This window comes from Lasioglossum baleicum, chromosome 11, assembly GCF_051020765.1.
Source record: "Lasioglossum baleicum chromosome 11, iyLasBale1, whole genome shotgun sequence".
Lineage (NCBI taxonomy): Eukaryota > Metazoa > Arthropoda > Insecta > Hymenoptera > Halictidae > Lasioglossum > Lasioglossum baleicum.
This window is the reverse complement of record NC_134939.1, coordinates 13,692,800-13,705,350: the sequence shown is the minus strand read 5'-3', so window position 1 is coordinate 13,705,350 and position 12,551 is coordinate 13,692,800. Positions and strand designations below refer to the sequence as shown.

Below are 12,551 nucleotides of genomic sequence, written 5' to 3'. Positions count from 1 at the left end.
GTCCCCGTTTCCCGTCCATGTGAGTGCGTAGCACGAGTCCCGAGTCAGTCCCCACTCTGCTCGGGGCACCGTGAATGCAATAGCCGGAGTCAGGGCCCAGGTACCTTTTCCCTACCCTCGGATCGACGAGCCAGGGGCATGCCAAGTTTCCTCAGCGCCTGTTCGTCTCCCCGTGTCCAAGACACACATGGTTTTGCGCCACGTAAAACCGGTTTGCCCTGCGATTATGCGATCTCAGAGACCAACAGAAATCTGGCTTCGGCTCTGGCGCTGACTCCAGCTTCGACGGACGACTCGACGAATTAATGGGATCGCGAAATCTATTGAGTGCATCGGCGCCGCGAACGTTTCGAAAGGCGACGCTTCGAGTTCGAGGGTCAGGTCAGAGCGCCGGGGCTGGTGCTCGAGGTTTACGGTGGTGAGGAGAGCAGCTGCTATGGCAAATGGTCGCACACATCTGCTGAGACGCGGCTCCGAAAGGTTCGCCGACGATACCCGGACGGGGTCTCCTACGTTTTTAGATTTTTCTCGGCGCGCTACGTTTTTCGAAGAAATTCATCATTCCCTTCTTCTGTTTCAGATTGAACGAACTCTTATCCGGCTGTAGTCGTTGTCGATTGTTATGTTTCCACAGCAATAATGGACGATCAACAATATACAGGGGAACTGAGACATGATATAATATTTTAGTATGTATATCTAGATTTAATGGGAAGAAACATCAACCTTCAAGGCTTCGATCTTCAAGTCCATGGCAGTTTAATTTACCAGAACAATTTTTCAAAATTTTTGAAGCCTCTTGAATCTGGAGCATTCTGCAAAGAAAAATGGATCTCCAGTTTCCCATCTGCTAGATCGTGTAAAAATATCGTGGAGGGAAAGGAACGCTGCTTAGCGAAAGTAGAGGCATCAAGCTTTAGAATGAATGCAGACTTATGGTTGTATTATTTGTCAATTGTTTATGCGGCCCAGGTTCTTTATTGCTCCGATTTCTTATAGCGTTTAAATGTCGCATAGTTCGGCGAGAACGATTGGAGTTTTTCGGGTCGACGTGAACAGAGTCGAGGGAATATTTGCGAAATGTCAAGGTGAAAGAGCGAATGGGAAAAAGCGACGTCAATACGTCGGCAGAGTCACCGCACGCAAACACTTTGCATAATCGAATCGTCGAGCCAGCGAAATATGGTGAATTTTGATAGGAGCGTGTCGTCACTTCCAGCGTCGACCGCGGGCGATCGAAGCGGTCTGGAACGATCGCGCAACCGGCCGATTAACGCGTCAGATCTGCGGTTAATTCGTGCGAGAAGAATTTTGTCGACGGTGAACAGGGTCACGGGCTTTGACAGCAAATTTCCTGTGTTTGGATAGCGGCGGCGAGACGGAAAGTGTCGAGGAAGCACGAGCGACCGCGAGCAGCTGCTCGTTTTCTTTCTTTATTCCTTCCTTCCTCCGTTCCTTCCTTCCTTCCTTCCTACCTCGGTCCATCGTACGTAGACGAAAAAGTAAATCAAGGCGAAGCAGCTGCTGGGAAAATGCGGCCATTCCGAAACTCCGGCCACCCTACCTCAATCTCGATCCGAATCTCGTCCATGATTAACGCGCGACCATTTAACGAGTAACTCGCTGATTCGATTTCGTTTCGAGAGCAAATATTATAAGACGAGCGAGCGAATCACGTCCGATAACAGTCTCGTGAATGAATATTAATCGCGACGATGATTACCGATAGCTTGTCCAGGTGCGAATCGAATGATAATTAATCGTATCGGATTGTTTAAGCGGTTCCGCGGGATACAAAATTTTCGTGAATCTCTAGTCTCGTTCGGAAAAAGATCTTCCAAATGTAATAGTTTATACATGAAGGGGTGGATGGATAAAGGTATCAAGTAACAAATTTGTTTGTTTTCTGTAAAAGAGTTTTTAGCGAGGTATGTTGTCGTTTTCTGATGAATGAAGATAACACAAATCAATTACACATATATATATATTGTTCTGGTTAATCTCGAATACAAAAAAAAGATAATAATTATCTTCATTCATCAAAAAAGAACAACATATGTATTCTGTTAAAAACTCTTTTCAGAAAACAAACTTGACACCTTTATCCATCCACCCCTTTAATTGTCTACAATTTTCGTATTTGTAGATCCAAATATAAATAAAAATCATATTAGAGTCTGTCAAATCTCCAGGCATGTTAACAAACAGAAGACAGTACCTCGCCGACTGTAAACCTTGCAGCACCCTCATGTAATAAACAACCTTTATAAAAAGCCCTACAGAAATCAGAAGTCGCGGTGTCGTCCTCTTTTCACCAGCGAATTCCACCAGGGGGAGAATCAAGGCTGGGTCGCGATATTTTCGTCGCCATCGCACATTTTTCTGCGGGGCCGATCCAAATAAACAGGACTTTACTTCGCAGTCATCGATGTTTGCGTTGGCAAAGAGTCGCCTATGTCGATTGAATTACGATGCTTTGATACTCCGCTGATACGGCAAACTTCGCCGAATATATGTAGATCAGACACGGTCGAACGGGAAATCTGTGCGGTAAAGCGTGCGATGATATCGTCGAGCCAAAAGGATCATGAATATTTTATGCATTCGCTTCGGCAGCATCGGTAACGAGCTACGTAATAATAAGTTTAGAGCTAAATACGGACACCGCAATTGAAACTGGTGTTAACTAGTTCCTACTATTGTGCTTGCGGCGTTTTATTCCGAATCCTTTTCTGTCTCCACTCTTGAAAAGTAGGCTTCGTTGCAATCGCAACTAACAATAACTACCTGTCATTTTCCTCGTTTTGTCTCGGCAGAATCGAATGAATTCTGCTACAGCGCTGAATAATTTTATTTCACTCGGAAAAGGCAATCTATCTTCAATAAAATGGTAATTAAAGAACACAAGCTCCCAGCTTGATTTTATTGTTTTATTTTGATTAGATGTGGCTATTATACCGCAGGATGTAGGATCACCACAGAGCTGGGGAAAACAGTATTTTAAATAGTAGATAGTAATAATCCTATTTATTTGTAAAGTATGTGTACAACTTTGAAAATAACATATTTTATTTGATGCAGTAATTTTTGAAAACAAAATATATTATTTGATGCGGTGATTTTTAAAAATAGAATAATTTATTTGAGGCAGTAATTTTTTTAAAGATAGTATTGTATTTAAAGAATATTGAAAATATTTATATTTTGTCTTCATCTTCCATTTTAATTCCAGATATTATTGCTGAACTGCTATAACTTTTATTGCTGATATACTATAAGAATGCAAAAAGTAAAATATTTTATTTCGTGTTCCAGATTGTTAAAATAGAAATATTTTATTTTGTGGATCGAATTGTTGAAATAGAAATATATTATTTCGAGGTTCAGATTGTTGAAACAGTATTTTATTATTTCAAATTGTATATCTTATTTAAAATACTATTTCCTCTCAGCAAAATAAAATCTAACATATGAAATAGTATTTTTGAAATATTTGTTCCGCGAAATAATGCCGATCTCCGGATCACCGCGTTCCTCTAAATTTTTTCGCACGTGCATTTCCTCTCCTCGATGCGCCATATGGTCGCAGATAAAACCACATGCCAGCGTATTCCCATGAACATCGAGAGCGAACAGGTAGAAACGGCCGACATGTGCCACAATGACGATTGAACTTTAACTCGTTACATTTAAATATGCCCGCCACCGCGATTCCACGAGGTGGGGGAATTCGGAGAATTTCCAAAAATAATCATGCTAATTACTGGAAAGTTTCGATAGCGGCGTTCACGTGAGCCGGTCGTCTATTGCACCTTGAACGATGTTATCTTCAACTGTATATTTACATTCGTGTTCGAGTTGTTGCTCGAATCGTAGATTCCGAAGAGTTGTTTTCGTTCGTGTTCGTTCCTCTAAAACTCTAATGCCCCGGATCGTCATCCGACACACAGGAAATGCATGCATGATGCATAGAGAACACGTGGTATCGATGTACCGATGTCCAGGAAGCGAATACGAGAACAGCTGTTCGAAACCTAGCTCACCGAAGAGTGCATATTTCCTTCGGGGAAAAAACGATTTAGGGAACTCGACCAGCTTCACGTTTTTAAAAATTGCTGTACCATTATCCATAATTAATTACTACGCGTTCAAGTATTGTACGAGGTATTGTACCAATTTCAAAAACCATAGGGAATGGAGATATTCCAGCTAGGAAGAAAGTAATGGTCCTTCGTCTCGTTAATCGAAAAACTATAATCGGTCCGGTACTCACCGAGGTATATCTGCAGTAGTCGGAACGTCCAACGATTTATCTGAAACATAAAAACGTTCAGAGTGAATTTCTATTGTTTAATTGTAGAACGAAGGATCGGTATGTTTGCTGGTACGTGTGGGATTCCTTATCGAAACGGAGAAAATAACTTTCACAATCATTCTGACGTAGTTAGTCGATAGCGAGGCGGGTATTACATCACCTGATAACGTGGAACCTGTTTACTTCCTAAATATTAAACCGTATCAAACCGTGGGTGGCTTGTTTCCCTTCGAGAGCATTTACGGTGCACGTGGAATTGGAACTTTCACTTTCATCGTTGCATTTCCTGCAATAGAAATTCTCGCGATATGCGAGATTACGTCGGAAAAGAATACATACGATAAAAAGAACGAAGGTGAAATCTGTTAAAAAACGTGGAGCAATGTTTCGGAAGTGGTCCAGAATGAAAAGTAATTTACGCCGCGTGTGTTGTACTCGTCCGATTATAAATACCGGCGCCCCATTATTGCAGCGATTTTAATCAGCTCGCGATATTGTATCTTTAGAGATCACGTTTCAACAGCGTTGAAATACTACAGAACTGATAGCCTTCGCGAGAAGCTACTTCCTGAGAAACGAACGGCTGGCTCGCGAGAACTTGGTTATCATTCCGGCGTACACAAAAAGAACGGTTCGTTAGATTGAACGTCAGAGAGGGATCCGCAAAGCTTTTAAATATTAGCACGGAGGCTGAACAAACAGGTTCACGCAGAAGGAAACCTACGTCGCGTGACGCGAATCTAAAACACGAACGTAGAGATAAGGTTTCGCCAACGGATGATAGGGGCCGATTTGACCCGGTCTTCGCTACCTGACGCCTATCACGTACGTCGTCGATAATGATCAAATTTTAAATAAACAAATTCCCTTGTGTACGTCAGACACGTTTCATATTAATAGACCGTCCCAAATATTTACCCCTTTTCCTACATAAATCTCGTGAAATCATTGACATTGACATTTCTATAGACATCGTTACTAACGACGAGATTGTACAGGTGAGAATTCTAAGTGCTCTAATCACCGGTCTTAAAATATTCCTAACGAGCTCGCAATAATTCCGACGGCTCTAGAAGCGGTCGATTCATTACGGAGGAATCTCCGAACTGCTCGGACGTCTACACGCCCCATAAAAATGCGTATGGTGCTTGCTTTATATCGGTCGATGCGGTTCCCACGACACCCCGTGCACCGTTTCTATGGGAAAGTTTTATTGGGGTGAATTGTACGTGTCTGTACGCTAGTGCGCGCACACACAAACGCACGGAGAGACGAGCGCGCGCGTGATCCTGCACTCACCCCTCGCAACGGCGAACATTCAACGACTCCTGCTCGACGGCCATTGAATATTTAACGCGACGTCGATTGTCCGTCTTGCGATCAGATCGATTCTCGATCGATATTATACGTTTTCTCATTTAAAATATGTGTAATCGATCAAAAAATTATTTGTTACTGTACTAAAGTATCTGAACTTTTTTTCAAAGAGAAGTTTTCTGAAGAGAAAAAATGCTTCTAGAAAATGAGGCCAGCAGACTTTTTTGTGTCGGCTATAATTAGCGATTGAATATTCAACGACTGTAACGAAACTTCTTTCCCATACTCCGATTCGTTCTATTTATAACATTCGATTAATTGCCACACAAATATTGACCGGACAGAACGTCGATGAACCTGCTGAAACTAGTGGCAATATTCCAATCTGTATTGAAACGATCGTATCACGCGTGGAGCACGAAACGTTACATCTTCATCCCTACGATTAGTTAGGAAAGCAAGTCGTAATGCTAACGGAAGCGAAAGTTAATAAATTACGATTTCGCAATTGACTAGTGTCGAGTGATTCGAACCGTGCGACTTCATTGAGTCGGAATCGCGTGAACGTAAAAACTCTGTGCAAACAGGATGACGTTTTAATCAGTGCGCTAGGCAGTAAATGAAATCAACCAAAACATGTTTGATAGTGTTTGTTCGGGCAACAGATTGCGCGGTACAAACAAGGAACAAATAATGTTTCACAGTTTCGATCGAAGACGCGCGAGCGCGGCGAAGAAATTTACGGAAGAACCCGAAAAAACGGATAGATTTATATTTATGCATTCCGCTCAGCGATGTCAAGCGGAAGGGTACGCGCGTGCGAAAAAAAAACTTTGCGAAGCAATGTGTTCTCAAAGTTATCAGCGCACACTGGAGCAGAATCGAAACAAATCCACTGATAACATGTTAATGATGAACGCCAACGTTCGCAGCATTAATTAGCCGCGACTGTACATTGACACAGGTGTAGAAAATTACGCGCATATTTGAATAACCGAAACTCCTCGTCGGAGCAGACGAATCAGTACTTTTTCCTCTGGATTTCTGTTCGTATATAAATGTCAATGCGATTTTATCAGCACCTGTGTCGTTTCCCGGTGAGCGACGAGTACGGGACCAAAGATGGCGAGGACCACACTCGCCCTTTGTCTCTTTGTTGCCGTTACTAGTGTAAGTGGGATCATACTTCTACCGTTCCGATTAGTGCAGCGATCAACCGCAGGACGATCCTGGGACTCGATCGAACCCTTCGAAATCGGAGCAGATCAGGATAACAAACGCCGAATGGACAGTGACGCTTCCTCGAATTCGATCCCCAAGCAAACCGGCAGTCGATACTACAATTTTCTTCTAAAATTTAGAGTCGACCCTATTCACTTTTGCTATTGCACTTTGCGAGCGTTTTTCCGTTTCTAAAAGTGACACGGTTAAGGGGGTAGACTCGTTTTCAGCAAAACACGCGTTCTCATTTCTCGATAATGCAAAGATGGGGTTTTCAGTAGTCAAAAGAGCCAGATAAAACATCAAACTAGGTCGCGATCGCCCTCAAAAGTCCTATTTTTATATTTGCGGGGCGTAATTCGCATTGTTCGGCTGCATGTAGTTGTCACAGCTTTATGAATATGCAGCTTTATGCTTCCGAATAATGCAAATTAGGGTAAACTGTACTATTGCTGACACTCCAGTAGTTATTGGCACTTTTGATTTAAACGGCAAATATTAAGAATTCCTGGTGTAGAACATCATTTTATATTGCTTCTTATTTATATTTCAAAGCAACGTTGTAAGTTTTCATAATAGAGTTCCGCATGTGACTGTTAGCAACGCTGGTACATACAGTAAGACCGACGGATGACCACAGTGCAGTGTAAATAGTGTTTTATTAAAATTTTCGTTACGAGTAAGTAAACTCTATCGCTTGTTAACTTAATTTCGGACCGTGCTACAGATGTAATAAGTGCGTATATGTTTAATTACAAAACAAATAGCCTGTTTAACGTTCATTAAACAGTTAATATATATATTTGATAATAAAAGGTTTATGACTCGTACAACTGATCGATTTTGCTGAAAAATCTGTATTGGCTTATAATAATAGCAAGTTAAGCTCGTTTAAACATTTCACAAAAAGATAAAAAGATTTTTACTATGATACGATTTTCGCTTAGGATGCCAATCATTGTACAGTTTACCCTACGCCTAGTAAACGTAAAAAAAATTTTATAAAAAAAATTAAACCGACTTCGAAACGCACTAAAAAAATGTACTAAAATGTGTGAAATAATTTCCATTTCATTTATGTGAATACATACGAACTTAAATACGGTACAATGTTTTCGGAGGCGGGGCAAAATTGAAAATTTTGCAAATGACAGATGTTGCTGATTTCGTAATTTCCAGTGTCGAAAACCAATTTAGAAATTATCGAAAATTTTCCAAATGACAGATGTTGCTGATTATGATTTCATTGGAATATGGTGAACTTGGACATCAGTAGGTGGGAAGAGAAGATACATTAATATGTGAAAGCATGCAGAAGAATTTTCGTAATTTCCAGTGTCGAAAACCAATTTAGAAATTATCGAAAATTTTCCAAATGACAGATGTTGCTGATTATGATTTTATTGGAATATGGTGAACTTGGACATCAGTAGGTGGAAAGAGAAGATACATTAATATCTGAAAGCATGTAGAAGAATTTAAGGATTTTCGTAATTTCCAGTGTCGAAAATTTTAAATTTTGCGCCGCCTCCGAAGAGATTGTATTATATTTAAGTTCGTGTGTGTATTCACATAAATTAAATGGAAATTATTTCATACTTTCTGGTGCATTTTTTTAGTGAGTTCTTCCGAAGTCGGTTTAATTTTTTTTTATAAAATTTTTTATTTCACATTTTTTAGTGGAAAGAGCAGAATTTGTAGAACATTCAAAATTCGTTTTCAAGGGACCAATCGAGAGACATACCCTACAAAATGCAGAAGGTTTCGTTCCGATTGGTCCATCCATCTCGGCGTAATCGGTGAACATACATAGAAAATGTATCGAATTAAGAATACATCGAATTGAGTAACCTTCGCCTTTTTCGAAGTCGGTTAAAAATAGGACTTTTGAGGTCGATATTTATCTATAGCGCTTTTGACTACTGAAAAACCCCATCTTTGCATTATCGAGAAATGAGAAAGCGCATTCCACGCCCTTGCAATCTTGGAAAACCGAGTCTACCCCCTTAAGGGGGTATTTTCGTTCCTCAATAATGCAAAGGTGGGGTTTTTCAGTAGTAAAAAAAGCTAGATAAAAGATCTGCGACAGCTGCATCCTGTCGAATAATGCAAATTACGCCTCGCAAACGTAAAAGTAGCACTTTTCAGGTAAACACTTGACTACTGAACAACCCCCTTTGCATTATCTGAGTCTACCACCTTAAATGAGTTCAGTGTCAAGAAAAAATTTTGTCGAGTAGCGTGGAACTAGATCTTACAGTTGGATGCTATTCTATCTTTCCTCGAAGAAACTTCATTAACGTTTCATGCCATCAGGGTCGTCTACCTACTGTTTAGGAACTGCACAAACAATTTTCAATCCGACAATCTAGTTCTTTATTTTACACTGTAGGGCAACGTAATTCCTATGCCGGATGTCGACTACGATGGAGGAGGAAGAGGCATTCAAGAAAGATTTGGAATCGCCGGCCAAATTAGATACATTTCTGAAAGCCTAAAGGATACAGTAAGCGAATCGAACAGTCTGGCTGTCTTCCATTTCGAAGACGTGAAAAAGATTGCTGCTCGCTTGAACGATGATGCTGTTGCAAAAGTTAACGGCGTACTGGAAGTGGTAAGATACATTGAATATTCTATCAATTAGCCTTCAATCGTAGTTGAAATAATCACATTTGTAATCACAGTAGTATAAGATCTTCATGATATACTACGTCTTACTGATCAAATTTAGTAACGATACTTTACTTTTAGGTGAACTTAAAAATCTACAACTGGAAAAGGAGAGCACGTGGTGTAGATATTAGCAAATGTCTTGCCGAAATAGACAAAATAAGACAAGCTGCACTAAAAATCATTAATAAAGTTATCAATTGTGTGAATGGAGAAATAAACAGGACAACTGAAATAGTTGACAAAATTACAAAACGGACCGACGAATTTTTGGAAAAACTTGAAGACCTAAATATACAAGCGGCCAAGTGCACTGAGAAAAATATATTTGAACTTCCAATATGTTTGACGAAAGTAAGTGTATCATCGATAGAAAAATAAAACAATTTTAAGGGCTGTGTTACCGTTTACGTCCGTGCTCGGAATTGGATGAAATTTTGGGAATAGGTTCTTTTTTTACTAAAATGATGATCGTAAGTAGGATTTTTGGCGACTCGAAAAAGAAATTTGTATCATTTCAATGTCAGCCCCTACCTTACCGACAAAATTTTTTAATTATTTTAATGTCACTCTAGAGTCTAACTAAGTAGAGGTGGCATTAAGAATGATTCAATTATAGATCACATGTGTGAATTTTTATGCCGCTATGAGCTCACAAAGCTGGTGATCACCCATTTTTGGAATTAATTAAAGATATTAAATATGTCTATTCTGGAAATTAATATAAAATGTTTTCAAAATTTCAATTGTTAAACCAATTAATTGAATATCTACAATGGGAATACACATACGAAAATACAGGAGTGGTGTCGGTAAGGTAGGGAGTGACATTGAAATGGTAAAATTTTTTTTCGAGTCGCCAAAAATCCTTCTTACGATCATCATTTTAGCCGAAAAAGAACCTATTCCCAAAATTTCATCAAATTCTGAGCACGGATGTAAACAGAAACTTCGCCATTTTAAGCAACATTTATACAATATTGTTCAAAACATTCTATACATTGAATAATCGCCTCCAGGTTCTGCGAGAAGTTATGCGACTCCAAAGGGAAGAAGTACATGTTGTGGTAAAAGATATTAGAGACCTAGTCCAATTACTAATAGAAAGAAAATCTTCCCTGGCACAATGCTCTTGTATTAAACTATTGCCCGACTTCATAAAACTGGTAGCACAAATACTACGAACTATTGAAGCATGTATCAATGATTGCATACACCCCCCAGGTATGTGAAACTTTATAATAATCACTACACAATTAATACAATATAGCTAGTGTAGAAAATAAAATACCATCACAATATGTACAGTAACAAAACCGACCACAACTACAACAACAGAAGTACCCACAACAACAACAACCACAACAACCGAAACACCTACAGAGTCGACAAATCTACCATCCACCGAATGCACAGAGGAGCCAACAAGTCCCAACACTCAGTCCACAACAGGTACGACAGAGACATCGTCGCCATCAACATCAGTAAGCATCGGGAGCACTACCTCAAGTCCCAGCACACAGGTGTCATCAGGACCCACTGAAACATCCTCGCCACCTCCTACTGAAAGTACTGAAGGACCACAAACGAGCAGCACCCAATCATCAACTGCGCAAGATGAGACATCGTCGGCATCTACTACACAAACCCCGGAGGATCTAACGACCAGTCCCGGTTCTCAACCGTCTTCTGCATCCACTGAAACTTCTGCATGTACCACTGAAACGACAGAGGGTGGCACCTCGACTACTAACGGCCAACCACCAACTAGCAGCTCCCAACCGTCGACCGAGCAAACTGAGACATCGTCGGCAGCTACTACAGACTGCGCGGAGGATCTAACGACGAGTCCAGGTACTCAACCGCCTTCTACAACCACCGAAACTTCTGCATCTACCACTGAAACGACAGAGGAAAGCACCTCGACTACTGGCAGTCAATCACCAACTAGCAGCTCCCAGCCATCGACTGAGCAAACTGAGACATCGTCGGCATCTACTACACAAACCCCGGAGGATCTGACGACGAGTCCCGCTACTCAACCGCCTTCTACATCCACCGAAACTTCCGCATCTACCACTGAAACGACAGAGAGTAGCACCTCGACTACTAGCAGCTCCCAACCATCGACTGGGCAAACTGAGACATCGTCTGCATCTACTACAGAAACCCCGGAGGATCTGACGACGAGTCCCGCTACTCAACCGCCTTCTACATCCACCGAAATTTCCGCATCTACCACTGAAACGACAGAGGGTAGCACCTCGACTACTAGCAGTCAACCACCAACTAGCAGCTCCCAACCGTCGACTGAGCAAACTGAGACATCGTCTGCATCTACTACAGAAACCCCGGAGGATCTGACGACGAGTCCCGGTACTCCACCGCCTTCTACATCCACCGAAACTTCTGCATCTACCACTGAAACGACAGAGGGTAGCACCTCGACTACTAGCAGTCAACCACCAACTAGCAGCTCCCAACCGTCGACTGAGCAAACTGAGACATCGTCTGCATCTACTACAGAAACCCCGGAGGATCTGACGACGAGTCCCGGTACTCCACCGCCTTCTACATCCACCGAAACTTCTGCATCTACCACTGAAACGACAGAGAGTGGCACCTCGACTACTAGCAGTCAACCATCAACTAGCAGCTCCCAACCATCGACTGGGCAAACTGAGACATCGTCTGCATCTACTACAGAAACCCCGGAGGATCTGACGACGAGTCCCGGTACTCCACCGCCTTCTACATCCACCGAAACTTCTGCATCTACCACTGAAACGACAGAGAGTGGCACCTCGACTACTAGCAGTCAACCATCAACTAGCAGCTCCCAACCATCGACTGGGCAAACTGAGACATCGTCTGCATCTACTACAGAAACCCCGGAGGATCTGACGACGAGTCCCGGTACTCCACCGCCTTCTACAACCACCGAAACTTCTGCATCTACCACTGAAACGACAGAGGGTAGCACCTCGACTACTAGCAGTCAACCACGAACTAGCAGCTCCCAACCGTC

The 12,551-nt window shown here is 41.6% G+C and overlaps 1 protein-coding gene across 2 annotated transcripts in view; it reads right to left on the bottom strand.

The window, feature by feature from the left end:
• The window catches only part of Numb (NUMB endocytic adaptor protein), a 74,719-nt gene that overhangs the window by 31,649 nt on the left and 30,519 nt on the right, over positions 1-12,551 (bottom strand). For both annotated transcript variants that reach the window (XM_076433416.1, XM_076433417.1), the window contains exon 2: positions 4,274-4,313. The gene's annotated coding sequence lies outside the window, so the exon portion shown is untranslated. The remainder of the gene's footprint in view (positions 1-4,273; positions 4,314-12,551) is intronic.